The sequence below is a fragment of the Moschus berezovskii genome, chromosome 6 (assembly GCF_049115385.1).
Source record: "Moschus berezovskii isolate FMDL1 chromosome 6, NW_MosBer_1.0, whole genome shotgun sequence".
Taxonomy (NCBI): domain Eukaryota; kingdom Metazoa; phylum Chordata; class Mammalia; order Artiodactyla; family Moschidae; genus Moschus; species Moschus berezovskii.
The window spans coordinates 111237590-111261928 of NC_142465.1; the positions used below are offsets into that span (position 1 = coordinate 111237590).

General features: G+C 50.4%; 1 protein-coding gene and 1 long non-coding RNA gene across 3 annotated transcripts in view; both read right to left on the bottom strand.

The window, feature by feature from the left end:
• NINJ2 (ninjurin 2) overlaps positions 1-24339 on the bottom strand; it is a 75484-nt gene that overhangs the window by 41971 nt on the left and 9174 nt on the right. The window lies entirely within an intron of this gene.
• Positions 14245-18427, bottom strand: LOC129536949 (uncharacterized). 2 transcript variants are annotated; one of them, XR_008681894.2, is made up of 4 exons: positions 18287-18427; positions 17765-17891; positions 17464-17591; positions 14245-16641 (listed from the first exon to the last, which is right to left on the bottom strand). It is a non-coding gene; the product is annotated as an uncharacterized LOC129536949 (long non-coding RNA). The 2 variants fall into 2 exon arrangements; XR_016037531.1 differs by having other exon boundaries at positions 14245-16672.

Below are 24339 nucleotides of genomic sequence, written 5' to 3' on the forward strand. Positions count from 1 at the left end.
GCAGCCTTATTCTGTCAACAGTCCTGTCCCGGCGCGTGAGAACCCCTAGCCAGAGAATGCCAAGGTTTTGCCCAGACTGCACTGTGGTCAGAGATCCAGGGGAGGTCAGTGTCAGGGTGGGGGTAGCAGTGGGGATGGTGTTGAGAAGGCCTCACAGTTTTAGGCTCCAGAACGTCACTGTAGGAGGAGTCTCGTGTGCAGTGGTGCCCAGCCCCTCCACTTTACAGATGGAGAAACTGAGGTTCAGAGAGGCCTATGGCTGGCTCAAGACTCTGCCAGGCCTCAGTTAGCAGACTGGGTGGACTCAGTGAGGTCCGTGGGGCAGCACCCCACAGCTGAGGGCCGTCTCAGCCCAGCTGCCGTGCCAGAGCGTGGGCTCAGGGGAGACGGGGCTGTTGGCTCAGCAGCTGAACTGCCTCTTACCCCAGACATCCCGTCTCGGTCTGCAGAGGAAAAGAGGCTCTCGGCCTCCCAGAGGAGCAGAAGGCAAACACACTCTGTTCACAAGAGCCCCTGAGAAGTGACAAGAACCTAACTGACCACATCTCCCTGGGCTCTGCCTGACCCGCCGTCGCTGCCCGGACTCCTAAGCCACCCAGCCCGGTGCAGAAAAGCAGGTCTCATGCCCTCCAGGCAGAGCCAGGGTCGCACAGACAAGAGGTCCTCAAAAAGGTCAGGTTTCTTTCTGACAAAAACAAACGCCAGTAGGCTCATGAGCCCTGTGGGGACGGGACAGGGAATGGGATCCTGTAGTGTCTTTGGAGGGAGGGGAAGCCTGAACGGCATTTCTCTCTGGAGTGGGGACATTTGTTCTCAGGACCGTTGGATTTAATTCAGCAAGTCCTTGTTTTGGGGCCACAGTTTGTCCGGCTCCGAGCCGGGAGCCGGGGGTGAGGGAGACAGAATATGTCTAAGGCTTGGCACCCACTTCCGAGGAGCTCGCTGGGGTTTAAGACTCTCACGTGGGAGTCAGAAGAGACAAAAGGCAGGTGCTGTGTTTAAGACCAAAGAGAAAATGCTTTGGAAGGAGTGAAAAACCAGTGACGTACCACATGGTTCTGAAAATCATCATGGAAAGAGGCTTTTTTCAAAAAGAAAAAAAAGGGAGGGAGGGCTTTTTTTATTTATTTAAAATATTCATTTAGCTGCACTGGCATGGGGATCTTTAGTTGTGGCCTGTGGGATCTATTTCCCCAACCAGGGATGGACCCTGGCCCCCTGCATTGGAGGGCTGAGCCTTAGCCACTGGACCCCCCAGGGAAGTCCAGGATGGGCCTTACCGGAGCCCGTCCATTTTAGTTAGTGAGTTAGTGAGGGACGGGGCCTCTTAGGACAGAGAGCAGCCTGGGTTCTCAACCACAGTTTCCTCATCTGTGAAGTGAAGAGCTGAAATTAGACCAATGACTCCTGCTTTGTGAGAGGGGAGGGTCCTCGGTTACCATACAGGGTCCTTAAAACCTGATCCCCACTAAGCATTGTCTCTAGAACAAATAGGTCACTTCACACAGAGCTGCTGTGCTGTTTTCCAAGCACACAGAGCTGCTGCTGTAATTTTAAGACTTATTAAAAGGATGATTGAATGCCCTGTAGCTTTCTATCAGCTTTCAGCTTTTCGTTCACGGACACTGAAGCTACAATTACAACTACCTGAGGAATCCAAAAGAGCATTTTTAAAACAATATTTTTTCTTTGGCTGCACCAGGTCTTAGTTCTGGCACGTCGGCGCCTCCGCTGTGGCCTGTAGGATCCAGTTCTCTTGACCAGGGATCGAACCCGGCTCCCCTGCATTGGGAGCTCAGACTCTTAGCCACTGGACCCCCAGGGAAGTCCCCAGAAGAGTTTCTGAAGTGTTCAAGAGGCACAGGCTGGAAGAGTCTGGCTCCTGCAGGATGAGATGAAGGTTGTGCGCAGCCTCTTCTGGACTGGTTCCTAGTCCAGCCTGACACCCGAGCCCCTCCCCGCCCCGGCCTCGGACCCCTGCACAGGAGCAGAGACTGGAGCAGGTGGTGTGTGGCTGTAAGGACAGGACGGAAGGAGGCGGACAGGCGAGGAGAGGAGGACAGCTTCTGTAAGAAAACCCGGGAAGCCTCAGGATGCTGCGCATGTGAAGGTCTTTTTAAAAAGGCGACCTGTCACTTCCCCGCATTTGTCATTGTTTCCCACTGCACATGTCCGCAGCACGTGGGAAGTGGGAGGGGTTGGAATGTCCTACGAATTCCCCCGACACCCGGTTTCCCACCTTTATCCTCTAGAAAAATGCCTTGTGTTGTTTTGTTTAACTTTTCAGGAGGTCACAGGCCCATTAAGAATCTGATAAAGGTTACAGACCCTTGTTCCAGAAAGTATGCAGCCACACCTACCGGCGCAGGATTCATTCTCACCATCTCAGTGGGAGCCCCCGTGGGCCCCCCCCTCCCTGGGGTGAAGAGGTCCTGCTCTCACACAGGTTGCTTTCAATACGTTTGCATTTACCTTCTCCTTGTTTTCCACAGATCCGAGCCCTATAGTCCCAGAGGACTTTTATTTTTTTAATTTATTTAAAAAATGTATTTGTTTATTTGGCTGGGCCAGGATTAGTTGCTGCATGAGGGATCTTTACTTGCAGCCTGTGGGATCTTCCTTGTCGTACATGACCTCTCTTAGTTGGGGCACAAATGCTCTTGATTGTGGCATGCAGGATTTAGTTCCCTGACCAGGGATCAAACCTGGGCCCCCCTGCTTTGGAAGCGCAGAGTCTTAGCCACTGGACCACCAGGGCCGTCCCTCAGAGGATATTAATGGGACCTCGAAATGTCCCCTTTCCCAAACTGGTTATTACAGGCTCCTTAGGTTTGGGAGACCCATCAGACCCGTGCTCCAAGATGGAGCATCGCACGCCCTGGCCTCCCTTGGAGCCGGGCTCTCTGGGCGGCTGGTGGGAGGTGAATGGAGCCAAGACAGGAGCTTGGGAGCAGAATCCACCCCAGAGGCAGGAATCCCCCGACAGTGCTGTTTTGATACATTTCTATGCTTGAAACTATGGACCTGCAGCACTGTGATCCCGGGAATAGCAAGAAGGTCTTGTCTCCGGGAAGGACCCCAGCTCCCATGCCCCTTCCCACCTCCACTCTGCAGGGCAGCTCCCCTTTTGCCTTCAGATCCAGGTGAAGACAACTGTTCTGCTGAGACAGCCCGCTCAGTGCTGTGAGACCCCGAATGAATGAACCAAAATCAGGGAGGGGTTTCTCCCATCCACACAAGACATTGCTCTGAATCTGAAGGTCCAGTGGTCGCTTATCAACATGGGCCCAAGTTCAGTTGGCCCAGGAGCACCCATTGTCAGACTTAGTTTCCATCCATCATGTTCCCTGGGTTGAGGGAGGGGCAGGAGGCCTGGAGGGGCTCGGGGGAAACCAGCCGGTCCACCAGGGAGGGTCTGGGCTGCTGGGCTTGGTGAGGGTGCCATGGTTCACACTGCATGGGGGAGGGACATTCCCCAAATGCCAGGATGTCGGACAACATTGCAAAGGATGAACTTCATTTCTATTGCGGCCCTTCCTCTCCCCCCACCCTGAACTCTGGTCCCATCCTTTTCCTCTGCAGTGAGCTGTGCAAATGACATATTATTCTCCACAGTCTCACCCTGCTGGGTCTTCTAGAACCCTAATTGCATCGTTGCCTAGACATCTTTGCAGGTTGTGTAAAGCCAGGAGCACCTCGAGGGCAGATTGGCAGGGGATCCACATACAAATCACCTCCCTGGATTATTTTATTCTTTGGTTTAGAAAATTTAATTTATCCAATAAATACTTATGGAGTGCTAATCAGGTCAGGATGCTAGGATACGAGGAACACAGAGCTATACTAGGATGTGGGCAAATACAAGAACAGATGAGATTTGGGTTCTGCTTTCAGAGAACCAACTGTCTGCTGGAGGAAATAAGATGCTTAAATAAATACAGGCTGCTGTTGTTGTTTTTCAGTCACTAAGTCATGTCCAACTCTTCGTGACCCCCATGGACTACGGCACACCAGGCTCCTCTGTCCTTCACTTTCTCCTAGAGTTTGCTCAGATTCATGTCCATTAAGTTGGTGATGCTGTCTAACCATCTCATCCTCTGCCGCCCATTTCTTCTTTGCCTTCAATATTTTCAGCATCAGGGTCTTTTCCAATGAGTCAGCTCTTCACATCAGGTGGCCAAAATATTGGCGCTTCAGCTTCAGTATCAGTCCTTCCAGTGAGTTTTCAGGGTTGATTTCCTTTAGGATTGACTGGACGAGGAAATGACAAACCACTCTGGTATTGACGCAAGAATCTTGGCGCTTACATAGCTTCTTATACCAAGTAGTCAATCAATGAATATGAAAGTAGATAATCTGATAGTGAGTAGCTAGAGTGTGAGCAAGATTTTCATTTAACATCAGAGAACCTGTCCCCTTGAATAAGGATGGGTATTTTCTTGCCTGACGTGCTCTCTGTTCTCAGACATACAATCTCTCTATAACTTGGCAGCTCTGGTGAGACACCCCGAGGATACTGGAGGCTGGAGACCTGGGGTGGCTGAGTCTGTTCTCAAGACAGGACGTTGTTCCCAGTGCCAGGCGTCATTAGGGTTTCTTGGGCCTGGTGAGCATTAACCTGAAGCCAATACAGCTTCCGGGCCTGTTCCCAGCAGGTCTTCATCACACAAAGTCCTCCTAAGGCCGAGTTGGACGTCTCCATGGTCTGGTCCGGGGGAGAGAACCGGGTGTGCAAGAAGGCAGTGTGAGCTAAGGGTCAGTACAGAGCGTGTCTGGGCCCTGGCCTCCTGGACTCCTTTCCTAGTTCCGTCACCCCCAGGACTAGGAACCTGTGGACAAGCCCTTCTCCCCTGCAGGCTCGGCCTGTTGGCCACGGCCTCCCAGACACTGAGCACTCATGACATGTACAGGTCTCCTGCTCACGGAGGCCGAGGTACACCCAGGGCTAAGTGCTGAGTGGAGGGATGCGGCAAGGCACCTGCCTCTGCGCATTTCACTCTTGTTGAGCAAAGAAGGTGAAACCCAAGGAAATCATGGCACGGCAGTTACGAGCCTAACAGCAGAGTCCAGCTGCCTGGTTCATGTATGGCTGTCTCATGAGCTAACACTGGGCAATCACCTAACGGTCTTACAGATCAGGAGACGAAGGTACTCCGCATCTTCGTCTCCTGATCTGTAAGATAATCACACTTAACCATATAGGAGGGCTACTGCAGGTCAGCTAGGCCTTGTGAAGTCCTTCATGCAGGGCCAGCACACATGAGAACCCCTTAGTTGTTTATTATTATTATTACCGAGTTAAATAACATCAGACCTGAAAACATAGGGCATGAGGGAGTTTTCCAGGCCATCCCTTTAGAGTATAAGTTTTTTTGTTTGTTTGTTTTTGTTTTGGCTACGCTGCATGGCCTGTGGATCTCAGTTCCCCAACCAGGGACTGAACCTGGGCCCTTGGCAGTGAGAGGGCAGAGTCCTAACCACTGGACCACCAGGGAATTCCCCAGTGTCTAATTTTCCTGATAGAAGATGGCCCTGTCCTTTCCTTTCAGAGATTTCCCCAACACATACCCAGGGCCTGGCAGTCAAATAGGGGCTCGAACATTGGGGGAAATGTAATGAAGCCTGCTTTCCTCTTAGAGATTCCCCCAACACCCCAGTGCCTGGCAGTCAAATAGGGGCTCGAACATTGGGGGAAATGTAATGAAGCCTGTTTCTAATTTTCAAATGAATGGCACAGGTAATAGGGAATTTAGGACTATGAGACTGGTGGTGTGAGCTGGGTAGGCAGGGAGGGCTTCATGGAGGAGGTGAGACTGACATGGACTTGACAGACATGGGTGGGATTTAGATGGAAACGCAAAGCAAGGAAGACTCCACTTATAAAAGCCCAGAGGAGAAAGGGGATTCAGGAGAGGTGGGGCAGACTTGGGGGACACGGCTGTGGCCCTCCACACACATACACACAGGGTGGCAGTGGTGAGCCCACAGCCTGGGCTCTGACTGTGGGGCCAGGCCCAGAGGTGGAGTCAGAATCTGTGGGGCAGATTTCTGGCCCAGCAACAGGAGCCCATCAGCTGCCCAAGAGATAGGCCAGAGCCCTGGTCAGTCGGCAAGGCCAGGTTCTGTCTGTCTGGCTCCTTTTTCACACCAGACAGCTGGCTGCCTGGCGTGAGAAGTAGCTGTCACCAGGGCAGGGGCACAGACCCCACATCAAGGCCGGGCGTGACCTGTCCACAATTCGCTCTGAACCCCAGGCTGAGCTGGTGTCCTGCTCAGGGTGGAGGAGTGACCTCGGGCCCGAGCCTCTGACCGGCCTCTGTGTCATAGCCCTTTCCCCAGAGGGCATGTGGGGAGCAGGTTTCCCTGTCTGCACATGCTCTGAGCATCTCGCTGAGGGGTCTGTACACAGGGCAGTTCCTCAATTTACTGACAAGGAAAGAGAACGCATCGTCATGGTGACGCTCCTGTGCTGCAGACCAGGCCCGTCGTATACACTGTGACCCTGTGAGGCCAGTGCTGCCGGGGAGGAGTTCACACAGCTAGTAAGCCGGTCACACAGCTGGTAAGGAAGTCACACAACTAGTGAGCAGGTTACACAACTGGTAAACAGGTCACACAGCTAGTAAGCCAGTCACACAGCTGGTAAGAAAGTCACACAACTAGTGAGCAGGTTACACAACTGGTAAACAGGTCACACAGCTAGTAAGCCGGTCACACAGCTGGTAAGGAAGTCACACAACTAGTGAGCAGGTTACACAACTGGTAAACAGGTCACACAGCTAGTAAGCAGGTCACACAAGGAGCAAGACAGAGTTTGAACCCAGGCCGTCCGGCTCTGCTGGCTGCCGTGACCCCCGGATGGAGGCAGCACTGTGGGCAGCAGCCTGTCTTCCTGGTCTGTCCACCAACAAACTGAGACCCACTGACCGTCCAGGTGACGGAAACGAGACCCCAGTCCCTGGTGCCCTGCAGGCCCCTCAGCCCCCGCTCAGGGAAACTGAAATCCTCCCAGGCCCCTTCCTGGAGATGGAGCGCTTGGAGCCTCCCTGCCTGTGAGGCTTTAACACCTGAAAGAAGAGTTTTTGAAGGAAAGTGATTCTCCAGTCATAATTATAACCAGAGTGGCCTGCAGGAAAGCTGGTTCTAAACACAGTGGGACGCTGACCCTCCCTTTTGTAGGTGCCCTCATTTGGAGGCGGGGGCTGCTGTGTGCCTGAGACCCCAGCTCAGCCTCTCCCCTCCTGGGCAGGTGGCTGCCGAGCCACCCACCTCCATGAGGGCGGGAGGCAGGGGTCGGCCTCATGCCTGAGGCTCTGGAGGGGTAAGAGCTGCTGCTTAAGTAGGTGCCGGAATCCAGGGTGCATCTGAAAACAGAGATGCCTTCAACTGTTGAGCAAGGAAGGGGTTAAGCCTGGGATCTGGAGGAGGAGGGGAGGCAAATGTGAGTCTGGTGGGGAGGAACCATAGCTCCAGTCTCAGGCTTGGGGCCTGGGGCTTTCAGCTCCGTTTCTATTTCTAACCCAGCGCCAGGCCCTTGAGCACCGCTTGCTGTACTCAGCCTAGCAATTTGGCGACGGCCACAGGTATGTATATAACAGAACAGGATGCTCTCAGGACAGAAGTTCTGGAAGAAACCCCAAACGGAAGGCCGGCCCCCACGCCCCCGCTGGTCAGTCTCTAATGACCCCTGGGGAATGTTTTGGACATGCGTGGGCATCTGCAAATTTACTCACCTGACAGTCGCCTCTGCCTCCTGACCCCTGGGAGCAGAAGTGGGAAATATAGACTCCTCATGTTATGTGTGATGCTTTTTAATCATTCTGATTTCATCTTCAGTTAAGGGGGAAAGGTGGTGAAAAAAATAACACCAAAGCACAAAGCTTTCTAGGACATTTTGACTGAAACTCCTGGAAGGCTGGAATTAGGTATGAATAGGGTAGAATCCCAAATTTCTGCAATACCCCTTAGGGGACTGAGCTTACTCTATGCCCTTTAAAATTAGAGGAGATTTTTCACCACATCAGAATTATAGCAGAAAGGCTTGCAGGTTTGACGATAACATAACTGCATTGTGAAGAAGCCCAAAATATTTGGTAAGGATGCTCAAGTTAGGGGAGTTCAGCTGAAATAGCGATTTGTGGGTGAAATATTAGCCAGGAAATTGGCTGCAGAATCACCCACAGATTGAAGGAAGGTTGGGGGTGGATGAAGTTTGTACCAGGCTCAGGACATGGAAAAGGATTCAGTAAAGCTAGGAGTTGAGTGTGCTCAGGGTTTAAAGTCCTAACCAGCCCCAGGGTGTCTGAGGCATGACCAGTAAGTAGAGTCAGAGATTCCATTCAGCAGAAGCAGCCAGAAAAACAAATCTCTTTTCTTTGTTTGTCCTGGTTGAAAACCAAACACAGTAGCCATGTGAAGAGATGCCAGAGCCGGGAGTGTCCAGGCAGGGAAGGGAGGGTAAAAACGCAGCCAGCCCCTGACCACGGGGGATGCCAGCCTAATGGCCCTCCCCATGCCATCATCCGGCTCTGCGCTCTAGAATGGTCACCGGTGTCCTTGTATCTCCCTGATTCTAGCCCACAGGACACTTCCTGCTTAGCCTCTCTTCCTGTGATCCCCCAGAATGTCACTGGCAAGACGCAGCCTCCCTGCCTGGGACTGAGTGGCTTGAACCCCTTGAGTGTGTCCCAGCTAGTTCTCAGCTGTTGTGGGAAAGCGTTGGATGAAGAGGAAGCCCCAGGTCCCGTTGAGGCTCAGCATCTCGGGAAGGGAGCCGGCGGAGGTAGGGGGAGGGAGGGGAAGTGGGGAGAATGTTCTCAAGGTCAGCGGTAGGGTCCCCCAGTTTTCACCTTCTCAACACAGACAAGTTCCAGCTGACCCACTAATAGCTTCAGAAAACTTGACCTTTTATAGAAACGAAGAAACTTTGTTGTTTCTTCCTTGCTCCAGTCTGTAAAATTACAGCCCTCCCCATAGCTTGGAAGTGCTGGGAGCACGGCACCACGATGAGGCGATCTGGGAGGGTGCCAGCAGAACCGACGGTGGAAATTTTATGCCATTAACACAAAAGACTAGTGGGCTGGGTTGAATGTGGGCAAGGCGTCATCGGATCTTAGGTCCAGCGCGTTTCCTAACAACAGATTTCAATAAGCAGGGCTGTGTATACACCTCAGTCTGGAGTCAGAATTGGGGCAGACTGCATTTCTTTCCAAAGAAGCCCTATGAGAAATAAATCAGTTCCTCTTCTCCAATAATCTCGCCCACAACCCCTTCTGGACCAACCTACCTATAAGGTGCCCCACACTCCTATTCAAAAAATTAGTCACACCTTTTAAGAACTTTTCAGGGTGACCTACTGTCTATATAAATCAAGTGCACATTCCTTTGTCTGGTTATTTAAAATCCTACATAACTTAGCGCACCGCACCCCCTAGCCATCCACTCGAGCTCTCTCCTACACACCTGCCCATCTAGTCCAGCGGCCCTTCTCACGTCTCCAGAGGGCTCACTCCTTCTTGCCTTTGCGTTGCAATACCCAGTATCCTTCACTTTCAACTTTGAATGTTTTTTTTCAAATAACTTTTTCTTTTTACACAATTTTAAAGGTTACTTTCCATTTACACTTATTACAAAATGTTGGCTATATTCCCCACGTTGTACAATACATCCTTGAACCTACTGTACACCCCAGTAGTTTGTACCGACCACTCCCCCACCCCATGTTGTCCCTCCTCCACACTGGTAACCACTAGGTTTTTCTCTGTATCTGTGAGTCTGCTTCTTTGGTTATACTGACCACTTTTCAACCCCCGATTTTTTTTTTTAATTTTACCTATTCATTTATTTTTGGCTGTGCTAGGTCTTTGTTGCTGTGAGGGCTTTTCTCCAGTTGGGGGGAGCAGGGGCTGGTCTCTAGTTGCAGTGCATGGGCTTCTCATTGCCGTGGCTTCTCTTGTTGAGGAGCACAGGCTCCAGGGCACGTGGGCTTCAGTACTTGCAGCTCCCGGGCTCTAGAGCACAGGCTCAATAGCTGTGACACAGAGGCTCTGTTGCTTCGTGGCATCCTCCCAACCCAGGGACTAAACCCGTGTCTCCTGCGTTGGCAGGCAGATTCTTTACCACTGAGCCACCAGGGAAGACCTTAACTCCAAATCTTAATTTACTTTTCTCCTTTACCAATCCCCTGAAGACCCCACCTTTGGAGATTTTCCCAACTATTTCCATTTTAATCTCTCCCATTTCCAAGTACTCTTCAAGACACACACACACACATACACACACTGTGCCTCTCCAACTGCACTGTAAGCTACCACAAATATGAATTTAATGTTACAGTGCTCCACACAAAGTAAATAACTGTTGGTTCGTTGTCATCCTCCTACTTCTGTGAGTTAAAGGCTAAACACACATACACCACCAGTCTCGTCCGTGTTGTGTGGAATTTCAAAACAACATAACTCAAAGCATATTTGGGTCCTCTAAGTTTGGTAACAGGGGAAAAAAATGTAGAGAATGTTTGTGCCCAAGATAGTAAGTGGATGGATTCAGATAGAATAAACAGCTTGCTCAACACTGACAATTTGGATGCTTATCGGAAAATTGGGCACCTTGAGAATGTTGTACTCACGCTGGCATTCAAATCCAGGGCCCCCTAACATTAAATTCCTTTGAGGTTAAGACTGTTCCTCCTCATTCTCCTTCTCTTTGAGGGAATGGATACAAGTATTAGAAGGAGATTGGAAGAAACTATCTATGTCTTAAAATGGAAGAGAGCAAGCATATAGACCAATGGATTAGAGAGTCAGAAGTAACTGATTTTTGACAAAGGTGCTGAGACCATTCAACGGGGAGAGGGCAGTCTTTTCAGCAAACCGGAAAAAGTGGATATTCTCACATGTAAAAGAATGAAACTGGACACTTTCCGTATACCACACACAAAACTCTATACCACATTAACTCTGAGTGGATCAAAGACCTAAACTTAAGAGCTAAAACTATAGAACTCTTGAAAGAAAATACAGACAGAAATCTTTGTGACATTGGATGTGGTAATACTTTCCAAGTGATACCAAAAACACAAGCAAATAGGTAATAAAGAAAATAGGTAATTTCAACTCCATTAAAATTAAAGAACTTTTATGCACTAAAGGGCAAACAAAACCAAACAACCCTATTCAAAACTGGACAAATGACTTGCATAGGCATTTCTCCAAAAAAAAGATACACAAATGGCTAATAAGCACATAAAAAGACATTCAAAATTATTAGTCATTAAGGAACTGCAGATCAAAATGCAGATCAAAGATACCACCTCTTACCCATTAGGATGACTATTATAAAAAATAAATACAAAAAAAGAGCAAGGATGTGGCTGCTGCTAAGTCGCTTCAGTCGTGTCCGACTCTGTGCAACCCCATAGATGGAAACCCACCAGGCTCCCCTGTCCCTGGGATTCTCCAGGCAAGAGTACTGGAGTGGGTTGCCATTGCCTTCTCCGGCAAGGATGTGGAGAAATCATGACATCTCAAGCCTCAGGAGAATCACAAGCTGGTGAGAATATAAAATGATGCAGTTGCTGTGGATAACAGCCAGGCAGTCCCTCCAGAAGATAAACAAAGTCACATACAATTCAGCAATTCTTCTCCCAGGTGGAATTTCAATCCTAACCCCAAAGGATTCAAAGCAGGGACTCAACAGATACTTGTGTCCTGGTGATCATAGCAACAATGTTCACAACAGCTGGAAGTTGGAGGCTACCCAAGTTGTCTGTCAACAGATGAATGGACAAACAAAATGTGGTCCATCCATACAATGGAATATTACTCAGCCTTAAAAAGGAAGGGAATTCTGACTCATGGTGCAACATTGAAAACATTATGCTAAGTGAAATGTCAGTCACAAAAGGACAAATATCGAATGGTTCTACTTATGTGAGGGACCCTAGGAAAGGTAAAGTCATAGAGACAGAAAGTAGAATGACAGTTGCCAGGAGCTGGGAGTTAGCGTTGAATGGGTATGGAACTCCTGTTTGAGATGATGAAAGCATTCTGGAAACAGAGTGGTGATGGTTGTGCCCTGTTATGAATGTATTTAATGCTGCTGAATTGACACTTCAGCATGGTTCAGTTCAGTTCAGTTCAGTCGCTCAGTCGTGTCCGACTCTCCGTGACCCCATGAATCATAGCACGCCAGGCCTCCCTGTCCATCACCAACTCCCGGACTTCACTCAAACTCATGTCAGCATGGTTAAAATGGTAAATTTTGTGGTACAGATGTTTAAACCACCACTATTTTAAGAAAAATAAATAGAATATAAATTCTACCATGAGGAAACCATCAGACAAATTCAAACTGTGAGTCATTCACCAGAGTGACTGACCTATACTCTTCAAAAATGTCAAGATGATGAAAGGGAAACAAAGGGGAATTGGGTTCTGTTACAGATGGGAGGAGATGTAAGAGACAGGACACCCAAATGCAATGACTAATCCTTGATTTTTTATATATATATAATATTTATTTATTTATGTGACTGCGCCTGGTATTTGTTGCAGCATGTGGGATCTATTAATAGTTACCTGACCAGGGATTGAACCCAGGCCAGCTACATTGGGAGCCCGCAGTCCTAGCGACTGGACTAGCAGGGAAGTCCTTCCTTGATTACATTTTAATTTACAAATAGAGGTCATTGTGTGGACAATTAGGAAAAGTGAATATGAGCTTGTGTACCAATGTTGAATTTCTTTAGAATGAACGTGACACTGGGGCTGTGTAGGAGAATATTTATGAAAGCCGATCTATGTGAAGTGTTTAGGGATGGTATCTGCAGCTTACTTCCAACTGAGGGAGGAAATGTGTATCTATAGAAGGAGATAAAGTACTTATGACAGCGTTGATGAATGTAGGTGAAGAGTTTAATGATATTATTGTACAAGTCTTTCCACTTTCCTGTACTGGAAAATTAAAAGTTAGAGGAAAAAGTGGGATTGTCATTCAGATGAGGGGGAAACGCTGACTCTCTGTGACCCTGAGAGCAGAATGTGGATCTGTTGGCCACACTGGGCCATCCTGTCTTACTGACCTCACTCCCTGGAGGAACCGCCGTGGACTCTTTCTTTTTAATATTCACCTATTTATTCGGCTGTGCCATGTCTTAGTTGCCGCATGCAGATCTGGTTCCCTGCCCAGGGATCAAACCCCAGCCGCCTGCATTAGGAGCTCAGAGTCTTAGCCACTGGACCACCAGGAAAGTCCCATGACGTGGATTCTTTGGGAGCTAAGAATAGAGGCTCCCGTCAGAAGCAACTGGCTAGAGGCCCTCCAGCCCCACCAGGGTGGCTGCTCTGCCCTCCTCAGCAATCCGTCCACGCGGCCACTTTGGTCGCTTGTGGATCTATTGTGTTGTGCTCCTCTGCGCATAGAAGTTTTAAGCCCTCGTGGCAGGACCACCTCTCGCTTTTCCTATAACCCTCCCTCCCCCAGCACCCCTAACCCCAGGCTTTGCACAGAGCTAAATCCATAGTAAGTGCCTAGTAAATATTTCTCTGTTCATAGACTATTGACTTTGTCAACACAGAGGCATGTGTGGAAGCGTAAGTGGTCAAGGCTGAGGTTAAAAGATTTACCGCCACTAAGGAATTAAAAGGCCGCTGGGTAGGGCCTTGCAGAAGGAATGTCAAGTGTAGGCTTTGACACCCCCTAATTCTCTGAGGCAGCCAAGTGTGACTGATTTAGGTAGTGACTTGAGCTCAGGGGTGGGGTAAAAGAAATACAACCTTGGCAAAAGCTTCCGAGTACCTACGCACAGAATGTCCCCAGCCCGGCCTATGGGCCAGCTATTCTCACGACCCAGGAAGCAGGGCCAGACAGAGGACGGAGGGCCTCTCATTCTGGCTCCTGGAACAGACTTGCTGTGTCTGGAGGGGTCTGCAGCCCCTGGGATTCAGGCAGAGCAGCATGGGCCCCCCAGCAGAAGGTGGAGGGGAAGACAACCCCCGGCAGCACATCAGCAGGAAAGGGCTGCCCACGCCTGCGAGTTGCAGGAGCCGCCAGGCCTGCTGCATTCCACCTCCAGCTGGGACACCAGTGCTGCTGTGTTGCAGCTTGTAAGGGAGTGCAGGCGTGTCCTTCCTGCCCTGAGTAATCTTTCAGTGAGGCTGGAAGAACTAATGGGTAAATTTCCTCTCTGTCCCTCCCAGCCAAGGCTTCCAGGAGGCAGGCCCTCAGCTGCGTTACAATCTGTTGTTATTCCTATTAAATCACTATGGACACTTAAATTTTAAATTCAGTTGAATATTTTATTACATGCCTTCTTGTATTAGTCTGATTATTTCATCCAAGTCCCAGGTTCCCCTACAAAATCACAAGCTTCTTGGGGAATATGCTCTGTGTGACTTTGCCACCTACGCTTCCTCTCACATCCTGTATGGACACAGTAAATATTGCTGCTACTGCTAAGTCACTTCAGTCGTGTCCGACTCTGTGTGACCCCATAGACGGCAGTCCACCAGGCTCCCCCGTCCCTGGGATTCTCCAGGCAAGAACACTGGAGTGGGTTGCCATTTCCTTCTCCAGTAAATATTAGGTGCCCAATAAATACATGAGAATGGATAAATAATCTATTGTATATCCATACTGTGAAATACTGTGCAGCACTTAAAAAGAATGAGATGGTCCTACACATTCTGATACAGAAAGATTTCCAATTCATACTATTATGTCAGAAGAAAAAAGAAAAGCAATCAGGCATTGTATGAAACCCTTTATGGGGGCTCCCCTGGTGGTTGGTCTAGTGGTTGAGAATCTGCCTTGCAGTACAGAGGACACCGGTTCATCCCTGGTCCGGGAGGATCCCACATGCTGAGGGGCAACTAACCCTCTGCATCACCATGACCGAGCCTAAGCAATGGCAACTGCTAACGCCTGTGTGTCCTAGAGCCTGTGCTCTGCAACAGGAGAAGCCACCGTAGGTAAGGAGAAGCCCCTGCACCGCAATTAGAGTAGCCCCCGGCTTGCCCCAACTAGAGAAAAGCCTTTGCACAACAACGAAGACCCAGTGCAGCCAAAAATAAAAATAAATTTAAAAAAAAGAAACACTTCATATATTATAGAAAGGACTAACAGAAGAAACAAGGGCTGGTCCAAATATCTGTTTATTTCCTTTCTCACGTACACCCCCAGTCACAGACATTGTTTTAACTAGTGTAGAACGCAGTTATTTCCTGGATTTTCCTTTTCAAAAGAAATTGTTGCTAATGTTAAATAAATAATATGTGTAAGGTAGTCAGCAGAGGACTTGTCATGATAATGGTCACACTCATAGAGCACTTACATGGGGCAGGCATTTCTTAGTGTTTCACTGGAATTATTTCGCCCCCATAACAATCCTATAAGAAACTTAGGCACAGAGAGTTGAAATAACTTGCCTTAGGTTAGACAGCACAGCAAGGAAAGGGAAGACCCAGGATCAAGTCCAAGCCATCCAGATGCAGAGCCTGCTTTCCTGACCACTGTGCTGAACATGTTAAATGTGTGCCCTTCCTCACACTTTTCCTTCCTTCTCCTTCGTATGCTCCGTGATGGCACTCAGAACACTGTGTGACAATTAACTCAAAAGAAAAATCCTGTTTCCCACCCCAACCTGTGGCTTCATCTGTGGATTTGAAGGTGTGAGGTACCCATAAGGAGCTCCTGGTACCTTCTGGAAACTGTGTGTGGGTGATTACTGAGAGAACATGACCATCTACCTCGACTGTGTTTGTTGTTCAGTTACTAAGTCGCATCCGACTCTTTGTGACCCCATGGACCCCACCAGGCTCCTCTATCCATGGGATTTCCCAGGCAAGAATACTGGAGTGGGTTGCTATTTCCTTCTCCAGGGGATCTTCCCGACCCAGGAAACAAACCCGAGTCTCTTACGTCTCCAACACTGGCAGGCGGATTCTTCATCACTAGTGCTATCTGGGAAGCATGATTGTGTTTGCGTGTGTGGTGCACAGAGATTACCAAGTGCCTCCTGAGGACGACTTTAGCCCCAACTGTGGATTCTAAAGGGGCTTCCCTGGTGGCTCAAACAGTAAAGAATCTGCCTGCAATGAAGAGACCCAGGGTTCTATTAAGTAGTATCTCGGCTTAGCAGACAAGGCTGATGATTATGGATGTAATGAACCCTACCTGATGGAAGGGGAAGGTAGACGAGACAAGTTTTTGAGGATGGTAGGTAGATAGGTGGATGGTTCTGGGCTCCTCCAAGCCCCGATGCATGACAACCAACATCACCTGCAAGTGAATGAGGGGGCTTTGCCCCAGGCCCAGGCCCCCGGGAGACTGCATTTTGTGCTGTTTCACGTTAAACTCAAATGCCTCAAATTTGCCAGATCTATCATCACAACAACATGTAGCCCCAGCTCACACATGGAATGTTTGCTCTCTGGTAGCCAAATGCATTGGAACAGGCAGGGGTGATCTCATAAGGCAGGGAAGCTGAGCAGTCAAGTCAGATGACTCACACATTATTGAGATGGAGGAGGCAAGCATCATTTAATGAAAATATCTGGGCGCTGCAGAATCAGGAGTCTCCAGATGTGTGGCAGCTCAGGAACCATCTTATCTGAAGTCCTTTTACAAACGTGGAAGCTGAAGCTTTACAAAAGGGTAGGGATTAGCTTCCTGCCTGAGAAAAGTTAAAGTGTTGATTTTTTTATACAGTGCTCCTGGAGCCCCAGCACTATGGGCTCACACCTTCCCTTCTCTGGCTCCAGGGCCTTCAACTAAAGCCATCAATTCATCTCAGTGCCTGATAACTTTTTTGTTCTTCCTTGCCCTTTAACCGTATTTGTACCTGTTGTTTACCCTGTTCATATCATTTTACTTCCATGTAGAAGGAGAATCACCCCCCCGCCCCACTCTCTCTGTAGCTCTGAAGTTGCAGATGCCCCCACCCATTCCTGCTGGATAGAGGGCTGGAGGTTGGATGCGAGATAAGAAGGGATCTGCATAAGTTGTTTGCATCCCCTTTGTCTAGGGATCTGAAGGTATGGGTCCTTCAGGTGGTTTTCAGGCTTCTCTCTTAGGTAGTTACGTTTACAAGGTGGAATTACTTGGCAATTTGCTCGTATTATTTTAAATAGTAAAGACCAGCTATGGCCTTACAGATGTCCCATCAAAACACAAAAACCCTGTCTTCCAGGTGTACAGTGTGTCTGACTTTTAAAGCTGCCACTTTCTAACACTATTCTGCGCTCCCACTGGGAAGAGTTTTCTCCAGGGGAATGTGAGATGTGTCTACTACAAGGAGACAAGTAGGAGAGGACCTAGGACCCGGCTGTCTTTCTCAGGCACTCTGAGCACTGGAGGGCGATTGTGCCCCAGCCTCACTTTCTCCTTCTCTGGGTTCCCGACCTTTAAGCCTGATTTGCAGATGAGCTTCAGTGGGAAAGGCCTTGGACACATGCGGGGCCTTACCTTTCTCTGCTGTGTCAGGGGGCAGGAAGGGGCATGAGGATACCGGGAGGAACGTGCCTTAAGCCAGGATGCTCCTCACAGAAGCCAGGAAAGAATTCCAGATCACCCGCTTTGATTAGATCCCTGCGCTGAAGCAAACAGGCTCCAGGGGAAATCTTTTCCAACAATTCCCTAGAGCTAGGTTATTTCCTAGCCTGCCCACCCCACCCCACCCCCGCAAATGTCTCTGAAGACAGTGTGACAGAGGGTAGAATCTGGCAGACCACAACCATTCTTTAGCAGGGTCCTGGCTTGGCCTTACCCAGAGGGAGGGCAGTGCAGGGGAAAAGTGCACAGTGCTGCAGCCAGCCAGCCAAGGAGGTGAACCCCAGCTGAACCACTTCCGAGCATTCAGCAAATTAAGTTCTCTGAACTGCATGTTTTCTCACCTGTAATGGGGGGGGTGGGGGGTAAGGATATCCGCACCGTTGCCCTAAAAAATCAGGCCAAAAAAAAAGAGGCGCAAACAAGACGCAAATGGTCTGTTTGACATAAAGCAAGTTTTCTGAAAGTGGCGTCTGTGGTCACTGGTGAGCTAAGGGAAGCCTAGGGAAACTCAGCAGGAAGCCAAGGCCGCGGGGCCGAAAAGGAACCGAAATAGCCCCGGCGGTTCCACGGTCAGCGCGTCCGCCCGCCCCAAGGGAAGAGGCCCTCTACCATCCGGCTGGAGCCGCCGAGTGGGGAGGGGGTGTTTCGCTCCAGAAAAGGGTGAGGATTGGCCTCGGCCTTCAGCGGGGGAAGGAAGCGATAAAGCCACGTAACAAAAGCTCAAGGCCAAACCCACCGCCCGCCCAGCGCCGCACCGCGGCTTCCTCCCGAAGCTCGACCGAGTCAGCTGACCTCACGGTCGTGCTGCTGGGCCCACAGAGTGGTCCAGCGGCCTCCTCTCAGCCAATCGGCGGCGGCCCGGCCCCTTGCAGCCAATCGGCGGCGGCCTGGCCTCCTCTCAGCCAATCGGCGGCGGCTCTACTCCTCTCAGCCAATCTGGCCCTGCGCGCTGGCCTCTCGTGGCGCGTGGGGCGGGAAAGGCCCTCTGTAGTGCACTGCTTGTAAAGCAGGCGGCCCGGTCCGTGTAACGAATACTCCGGTTTCTACGGGGCCTCTGCCAGCGTCCGTGCTGGGCCGAGTCTGCTCTGGAGCCCTCAGAGCATCTGCTAGGGACTGTCAGGCACGGGAGACAGCGCCCATTCTCCTCTCTCCGGAACCAGCCAGCTACCCGAGACCCTGGCTGGCCCCAGCTGACTGCCCCGCATCTTGCTCGCTGACTGGCTGTTGCAGTCTCTCAGCCCCGTAGCCTGGACTGGGGTTGGGGTGGTCTTTGCAAGTACACGTCGGAAGAAATGTTTGTACCCCTGAAGTTCAGCCCGCGCGGGCCCAGATGCTGCTACTCAAGAGCCGAACTCTGCTACTCAAGACAGACTTGCCTCTGTCTTGCTGTGTAGCCGGGAGGGGACCTCCGGGCCTTCACTTTATCCCTACAGGTATCCTGTGCGGATCAATGTTTTTGTCCTGCATTTGAGGAACCGCAGGTGCCCAGAACAACAGTTCTGCTACTACTGAGGGTTGGTTTGCAAAGAAGCCAGAATTAATTCTAAGTGACTGGGTTTCATACCGGCACACTACATAGGGTTCAGACTCAAACCCCCAGGGCTCCCTTGTTTGCGTGTGGGAGGAAACCGCAAAGCCAGTGCATCTAGATCCAAGTAATATGTCTTACTGGCTTCTGAGGTGGAGCAGTGGTAAAGAATCCACCTGCCAAGTGGGAGATGCATCTTTGATCTCTGGGTTGGGAAGATCCCCTGGAGAAGGAAATGACAACCCACTTTGGACAGAGGAATCTGACAGGCTACAGTCCATGGGGTTGGAAAAGAGTTGGACGTGACCGAGTGGGCGTGTCTGTGTGCGTACACACACACACAACCCCTCTCACACTGTGGGAGCAGTCAGCCCACTGTTTAAGTGGGGACCACACTGCCACTTTTGGGGAGAATCCTGAGTTACTAGCTCATCTTTCAGCTCTTAGATTAAATAGAACTTTCCTTGACTCTCCCCCCAACCCCCACCGGCCCACGCCTGCATCAGCTGCTTCCTGGAGCACCTTGGCAACCCTTTGCACCCCAGCTGCTGCCCTGCTGCAGCTGCCTCTATCCTTGTGTCTCCTGCAAATGGAGGGAAGCTGCCTGAGAGCAGGAAGCACCTCTTGACGGCAGCCTGAGCATTTAGCTGGGATGCGCCAGGGAGGCCAGTGTTCCCCAGGAACTCCATCTGAGAACCACTGAACTAGAGTTTGGGAGTTAAAAGTAAGTCAAACAGGGAAACTGGAGACAACTGTAAAAGCTTGACCTTTAGGAGTCATGATGATAGTGATCAACACAGTTGTCACTGAGTTTTTATCATGTAACAGGCATTGTGGTCAGTGCTTTAGCGCAGGGCTCCACAAACTGAAATGGCATTTGAATCTCAGGGGGATCTTGTTCTGATTCAGTCCATTGGGGTGGGGGCCTGAGATTTCTAACAAGCTTCTGGTTCATGAATCTCATTTTATGTATGAACTTGTCCTCTTAAAAGCCCCATGAGGTGGTTATCACTATAATTCTTGTTTTACACACAAGGAAACTGAGAGGTTAAGTATCTGTGAACTTGGGTCAAAATAAATAAACTACAGAGCAGTGTGGGAGGGGACAATGGTGTGAGCATTTACAGCTATAGAAGGAAAAACAGAAGCAGAGGAAGCAATCTTTACAAAGGCCTGGTGTGTGTGTGTGGGGGTGGCCCCAGCGCTGCACAGATGGCTCCTTCGCCTCTTAGGCACCATGTGCACAATATTAGCCTGCCAATGTAGGAGCCAAACAAGATGAGGGTTCGATCTCTGGGTCAGGAAGATCCCCTCGAGAAGGGAATGGCAACCCACTCCAGTATTCTTGCCTGGAGAAGCCCATGGACAGAAGAGCCTGGCAGGTTACAGTCCTTGGGGTCGCAAAGTCAGAGGTGACCAGCATGTACACGTAGTACTTATGTGCTTTCCAAAGACCCCAAATATTTGAGGCCGGAAAAAAAATGTATTAGCACCTGTGTTTGAAAACCGAGTATTTAAATTGATTTTTCAAGGTTCAAATGATTAAACAGCCTTTCAAAATTATTTTTTTTACATGAAAGCATTTGTATTTAGTGAATGGTATGGGCTGGAAGAAGCACAAGCTGGAATCAAGATTGCTGGGAGAAATATCAATAACTTCAGATATGCAGATGACACCACCCTTATGGAAGAAAGTGAAGAGGAACTCAAAAGCCTCTTGATGAAAGTGAAAGAGGAGAGTGAAAAGTTTGGCTTGAAGCTCAACATTCAGAAAACAAAGATCATGGCATCTGGTCCCATCACTTCATGGGAAATAGATGGGGACTTTATTTTGGGGGGCTCCAAAATCACTGTGGATGCTGATTGCAGCCAGGAAATTAAAAGACGCTTACTCCTTGGAAGGAAAGTTATGACCAACCTAGATAGCACATTAAAAAGCAGAGACATTACTTTGCCAACAAAGGTCCGTCTAGTCAAGGCTATGGTTTTTCCCGTGGTCATGTATGGATGGTGAGAGTTGGACTGTGAAGAAAGCTGATCACCGAAGAATTGATGCTTTTGAACTGTGGTGCTGGAGAAGACTCTTGAGAGTCCCTTGGACTGCAAGGAGATCCAACCAGTCCATTCTAAAAGAGATCAGTCCTGGGTGTTCATTGGAAGGACTGATGCTAAAGCTGAAACTCCAATACTTTGGCCACCTCATGCGATGAGTTGACTCACTGGAAAAGAGTCTGATGCTAGGAAGAATTGGGGGTGGGAGGAGACGGGGACGACAGAGAATGAGATGGCTGGATGGCATCACCGACTTGATGGACATGAGTTTGAGTGAACTCCGGGAGTTGGTGATGGACAGGGAGGCCTGGCATGCTGTGATTCATGGGGTCGCAAAGAGTCGGACACAACTGAGCGACTGAACTGAACTGAACTGAACTGATGGGTATATTTTATTACATTTGATAAAAAACAGGATAGGGCTGCCCCCTGGCCTAGGACCTGCTCAGGATAGGTTGGGCCCTGGCCACACTGGGTCTGGATGAGATCCTGAGGGCAGCTGGGAAGCACAGCTAGAAGCAGGACAGTGTTCTCTGTGGCTGCAGTGAGAAGAAAGGGCTGGAGGGGGGCCAGGCTGGAGGCCTGGCAGCGTGAGAGCAGATAGCTGCTTACAGCCTCCAGAAGGCAAGAGGATAAAGCCACAGCATTATACAAGCCAATTAGTCTTTGATTCCTCCAGCCCCAATCTGACTCAGCATTCTAAATTTACTTAAGATTTGGGGACATGGGTTTTGCCAAACCCTTTCTCATTAAGGCCAGTGATATTCCAGTGGGGGTTGGGGTGGGATTTGAGAGCACATGTCTGGAGCGAACAGTCAGGAACGTGAACCTCAGCTCTGCTCCTGGCTGTGTGACTTTGCATAAATGATTTAGCTTCTTTGAGCCGCAGATTCCTTGCCGGGTCTCTGTTATCCTGTGGGTGCCGTTGTTCTGAGACCTAGTCGAGTTTTCTTTAGGAAGGAACTGAGGGTGGGGTACATAATTTCTCTTTTCATCGTCTTCCGAAGTAGAAATTATTATCCCCATTTTGCAGATAAGGAAACGGGCTCAGAGGTGAGATACCTCAGGTCAATGCTCTCTGGGCAGTGTGCTGGAGAACCTGCAGGAGTTGGCTGTTCTGTATGATTTCCCTTGAGTCTGTGCACTCCCTCGATTGCTCCAGACACTCCTTCAGGCCCCATATCTCTTCCTCTTAGTCAGGCTGTGACTCGGGCCTGATGGCCAGCAGCCACAGATGAACACTGTCCTTGGGAGTCACCAGCCTCCATCCTCCTTCTTACCAGCCTTGCCCAGCCTCCCTACCACTTTATAGGTCTAGTATTCATCGCTCAGTCATGTCCAACCCTTTTGCAACCCGATGCACTAGTCCGCCAGGCTCCTCTATCCACGGTATTTCCCAGGCAAGAATACTGGAGTGGATTGCCATTCCCTTCTCCAGGGTATCTTCCCAACCCAGGGATCAAACCCATGTCTCTCACGTTGCAGGCAGATTCGTTCCCATCTGAGCCACCAGGGAAGCCCCCTTACAGCGTCTGGATTTTCCTTATTTAGAGAATTCGTCTTTTTGAGACTCAGACAGCCCTGCCCTGGACTGGGATGCTGTCCAGGGTCCCTCCCTGTAAAGGGAGTAGATAAGTAGGTCATATTGGGGTGGCGGGGGAGGGTGCTGACTCCTTACAGGAGGTGGAAAAATACCGCAGGTCCCTCCTGTGGAGGATGGAAAAGTCAGCAACAGGGCTCCCCTCTGCCCTGTCTCTCCATCCCTTGGCCTCTCTTTCCCTCTGTCCCTCACAAGGATGGTCTCCTGCAGGCTGCTATTACAGTGAAATGCCTGTGGGGACAGCACGGGCAATCCTGGAATCCTGGGGTCTGGGGACACCAGTGGACACTGTATTGAACTGAAGCTTGTCCACCCTCTGCTCTCCTTCCCCACCCTCACCCCTGCCTCCTCTTCAAGCTGCCCCCATTAACTGCCAGATTCTGGAGAGGAGAAAGCTCAACTTTCAGAGTCCAGAGCTTCTGCTCCTTGAGCCCCATAGCCCCTGGAGGCCCATGGGACTGGGAGGGCACTGGCTGTCTGGCCAGTGATTGCCTGGAGCTGCTGCCAGAATCCGGTTCACAGAGACTGTTGTGGCAACAGAGCGATCATGGGTTTAGCAAGATCTCTGTTCCCCACTCCCAGCCCTCACCCTGTTGAAAACCGTTCACAGCAAGGGGTGTGGATGAGCATTCAATTGTGTGGATTTCTGTGAAAACCAGAGAGGCAGAGACAGGGCGTGGCCTAAAGGGCCAGCGCTGCCAGCCCCGCCCTGCCCTGGCACCCCTAGGGACTGAGCCCTGTCTGAATCATAACACGGGGCGGCCACATTTCTAGGAAACTGCAGCTGAAGGAGAAAGTTCCCAGTTGTGTGAATGAGACTAGCTAGCTACATGCAGAGGAGGACTGAGAACCTGTGTCCGGGCAGTCTTCGGGTCCCTGGACTTGGTGCCCAGGCAAGCACACAGAACAAAGACCGAAGCCTGACCCCACACCTGGGGCGGGGAACTCCCCCGGTTCCTGGATTGGGGCTGTGGAAACAGGGAGTTCACCTCGGCCAGGCCCACGGGTTTTCCATTTTCCTGGCGTGGGGCCTGGCAAGTGCCCAGCTCTGAGGCTGGCTGTCCGGGACACTGCAGCCCTTCTGCAGAGACACTCCACGTTGCATGACCTTATCTAGCTGCCCTTCCTCCTCCTGTCCCCAAGACCCTGGGCTTTTTTTCCCCACTTCAAGAAAAAGCAAGTGCCCCCCACTCAGCCATGTGGAGTGCCCTGTGGGAAGTCCCTACTCTTGCCCGGAGTTGCCCTCTTGGTGTGAGAGGCAGGACTGGGTGACAGAAGAGAGACATCCGCCTTCACAGTGTCCTCATCACGCTTAATCTTCCCGGGGTGGGGGGCCTGCCTGACACCTCTCTCCCGGCTGCAGTACCCCGATTCGTCTCTCATAAGAGCGGGTGTAAATCCCCAGGTGTGTGGCAGGCAGGCAGCGGCAGTCACAGTGCAATGGTGTCTGCCTCAAAACAAGAAGGCTGGACTCGGGGGCTGAGGCCTTTGTTCTCTCAGAAGGTTCAGAGGGCAACTGACAGCCCTCCTTCCTGGCATCCACTCCAGCCTGGGCCCTGGCCTTGCCCCCATCCCTTCCGGATCCTGGCTGGGCTGCTCCCTGCAGGTC